Source organism: Mus caroli, unplaced genomic scaffold, assembly GCF_978045245.1.
Source record: "Mus caroli unplaced genomic scaffold, Mus_caroli_1 scaffold_1, whole genome shotgun sequence".
Lineage (NCBI taxonomy): Eukaryota > Metazoa > Chordata > Mammalia > Rodentia > Muridae > Mus > Mus caroli.
Window position 1 is genome coordinate 170,575,339 of NW_028227256.1, and position 4,095 is coordinate 170,579,433.

Sequence of the window (4,095 nt, forward strand, 5' to 3'; positions counted from 1 at the left end):
GAGGGCAGTGGGCGGGGCTGGGGCTGGGGCTGGGGGTGGCAACCAGTAGATAAGTAGGAGGTGTCCTGGTGTTGGTGTATTTTCTTTGTTCATGTAAAGTTTTTCTGTTTTTTGTTTTGTTTTGTTTTGTTGTTTTGAGTGCTCAAACTATTAGTAACTTAGTTATGGCAGATTTTTTTTTTTTTGAGATAGCCCCTCTCTCTGTAGCTGTGGATATCCTGGAACTCACTATATACACCAGGATGGTTTCTAACTAACAGAGATCCACCTGCCTCTACCTCCCAAGTTCTGAGATTAAAAGCATGCACTATCACACCAGGCTCAGACTCTTTATTTACTGCATTTATATTGTCTTATATAGAAAGGTACAGATTAGCGCCCAAGGATCTCACAGCCTGTCTTATGCGTCTGGAATGCATCAGACTGGATTGGTCCAGCCTTAGGAAATCCAGTGGTTGGGTACTTGGGTAGAAGACTGTCAGATCTGCAAGCAGCTGTGTCTCAGGCATATATGCCCCAGCTCCTGCCTGGGCTCCATGCCCTACCTGCCTGTTGCCAGGCTCTGCTGTGGCTTGGGGGGTGGGGATGGGGCAGTCTCTGAACCTTTGCAACTGCTCCAGCTGGGTGCTGCCAACTCTGGTGGCCTAGCCACGTAGTCCCTGACTCAGTGGGATGCCGGGATATCCTTTGGTGCTCCTGAAAGCTTCAGTACCCCTGCGTGTGACTTGGGTCACAGCTGGGCATTAATTGGTCTCAGTAAAAGCACTTTGAATAGGCTCGGATGAAAGGGGCTCTCAGAGTTCAAAGCTCTGCAGGGTTTTGGGGGTGAGGAAAGGTGGCAGCTGTTTAGGTGACGGAAGAAAGAAGACGCTGAAGTCTTAGACAAGAAGTCTGGGTACACAGGCTTGGAGGCTTAGGGACAGAGAGTTCCTCACTTTCTGTTCTTTCAACCACACCCCTCCTGCTACATTCTTGTGAAGCCTGGAAGCTCCCGTGGGTCAAGGCAACTAATTACTTAGTGGAGACCTCAGGTCCCTTCCTATCGAAAGGTGACCCACATCTCTCTCCATGCACTGAGATGCGTCCCAGGAAATCACGATTTATCTATCCTTAAAGAGTGCAACCCCTGTCCTCTGCTTTAATGCTCACAGCTCTTGCCCTTGTCCCCACGGCTCTTTAGGCTCAAACTCCTGCATTCATGCCAATATCCTTCTTGAAAAGGGTGGCCACTGTCTCAGTGGCTTTGATGACTTTGGTGCTGGGGCAGTGCTGCAGCTGAAGCCATGACTTTCTCAGCCTCCCAGGAAGAGGAGGTGAAGAAGGGAGGTCGGCTAGGGAGGGAGGGCCTGGGAGAAACTCCTCAGAGTCCGTGAATTTTTTTTTCCCTACACGGCTGCCTGCCGGAGATTGCCTGTGTCTGGGCTAATGGGAATGAGTACTACCAAATCACGAGAAGGTATGGCTGGAGGAGGCCTTGGAGAAGTGCCAGAGTTCCAGTCTTCTTTGTAAGTTTTAGGCAAATGGTTGCAGAACCTGGCTTGCTCTCCCTGAGAGACAAGCCGCCCACTACCTACCTGCTCAGAAAGCTCAGTCCACCAGTGTCTTCGTGTGTGTGACATGCACAGCCCTAGCCTTGGGGCCACGCTAAACAGGTGCACAATCTTTAAGGCGGAAGGAAGCTCTCTGTATCCATCCACTCTGCATGGTGAGCCTTACGTGGGACAGTGCTGGTGGTTCTGGAAACTGGGCTTTGCAGAGGCTTCCGGGGGAAGAATCGGAAGGAGGAACCTGGAGAAGGAGGGGAGGCGTCCTCCTTACTCTTGGGCAGGGCTTATGGCTCCCCTGAGAGTTAACACTTCCCTCTCCAGCCAGGCCTGGCTGAGCTGAGACAAGCCCCACCTTCTCTCATCCAGTTCTTTATTCAGGTATCCAGGCAACAGGAAACAAACAGGGAGGGCAGAGGGAGGACCTGTCTGTTCAGGCTTAGTGGGAAAAGCTCTGAACCCCATACCAGCTTTCTTCCAAAGCCTTTCTGGGCAGTTGTTTAGAGCAGGCTAGGCCTGGGACCACCCTGGGGGTTGAGGGGACCACAGCTTCTCTTTGAAGATACGTGATGGGAAAGTCCAAAGATTGAAGCAAAAGCAAATTTTATTCCTACAAGTCCAAAAGCCAAGGTCCCACTGGACAGATAGAGATTAATACATCACAAAATCTGTCTCCACACACGGGGGCGCATGGTTCAGGCCAATCAATCTGAGTTGCAGAATCAGTCCTGAGGACCTGGCTGTGATCCCAGTGAAGTTCTCGTAGGTTTCGAGTAGAAGGTTCCAAGAGGTTTAGTGCTCAAGGATTTTATCTACTCTGTTCAAAAATAATCACCAGCTGTCACTCCTGGTTTCATTTTTCTGAATTGTGTCTGGCAGGACCCTGGCTTACTTCCCAAGCACCGAGACACACAGCTCTGGCTACCTCTGGGGTTCTCTCTCTCTCTCTCTCTCTCTCTCTCTCTCTCTCTCTCTCTCTCTCTCTCGGCTCATCATGATCAGTAACCTTTTCAGTCTCTCTTTAAACATCCTCTCCACCAAGCAGGACCTTGTGACTATTATCAGCACGCCTCATCACATCGTGGGCTAAGTGTCCCTTCCCTTGGCTCTGTCTCCCATCCATGGGGATGCTATAGGAGAGGAGCTGAGACTCTGCTCTTTCCCCACATTCCAGCATGAAGTCCAGATGAAGGTCCGTGAGATGGAGATGCAGCTGAGCTTCGTGCTGTGAAGATACCTTTAGCGTGAAGGCTTCTCGGTTTTCCCTCAGCTCTGGCATTAGGATTCCACACACTCTTTACAAGGGATTCCCTCTCACCCCTGCTTGCCCTCCTGGCACTTCAGTCAATGACATTCAGTCAACCCCCTCATGTCCCTGGAGACCAGGTCGATCTTTTAGAAGTCAAGACTGTATGAGCCAGGTCAGTAATGGGATACTGTGTGATGGGACAGATATGGGTACACCCAGGCTCCCTCTTACAGTCCCCCCTCTTTCTGAGGTGAGCCAGTGCAAATGCAGAGGCTCGGGAGGCTGGGTGATGGGTCCAGAGAATACGTGGGCCACCTGTGTTTGAAGCTATTGCTTGTGGCTCTGATTTGAGTTTCAATCTACAGCTGCGCTGCACATCTTCAAACTTAAGCACTAACAGGTCTGCTCTTCTCCAACGTGACTCTGATCCTTCCTGTCAGAACTTAAGAGTGATCCTTCATCCACCAACACCATCTCTGAACCCCTGCCCTTGGCCTCACCTGGTAGTACTACATCTTATTACCTTCACTGAAACCTGCTGCGGAGTCTGCGGCTGCAGTGGTTCCTTGGTTTCCAGAATCCAGCTTCTTCGCCACCACCTTGCTTTGAGACCCACATCATACCACCTGTCTCCCTGTGGTAGTTCCTAACTCCTGCTCTGGAACCCCTCTGAAACTTGCTCAGGTGGTTAAACTCATCCCCGAGTGTTCTGAGGAGAGCTCTAGGTCTACATGGGGACACGGAAAAGGGAGTGGAGGGGCCGGCCACGAGGGAGGCTGGTCTAAAGGGGGTCAGATTGTAGTCCCAAGTCAGCTGGGGGTCTTGAAGGACTAGGGGTTTGTGTGGATTGCTGATAGGCGGTTTTGGAGGATGGTTAGGCTGCCTGTCCTCCACAGGGATCTGGGGTTGGGCTAGAGCACATCTCTGAAGCTGGCTCTGATTGCTTGTCATACCTCTTCCATCCCTCACAGTCTCTGTTCACTCTCTTCTAGGTCTTTGTGTTTAACTTTTTATTTCTGTCCTAAAATAGAAGTAAGAGCTATTGTCCTCTCCTAGCACGGAAGTCCAAGATTTTCTGGTGTCAGCCTGGACCTTTATGGGATATGAAAGGGAAGTGGGGGTGGGAGTGTGTATGGGGGTAGAGTCAGATGGTGAAGGAAAGGCAAGGGAAGATTTAGAGCAGAATGCCTCTCAGGAGTGGGACCCTCTTCTTTTGCTGAGGCAGAGGCTTAAAGAGCCACTGGGCTGCAGGCCAGTCTTAGAAGGTAGGAACACTGGGCTGGATCTATGACTGGTACCCTC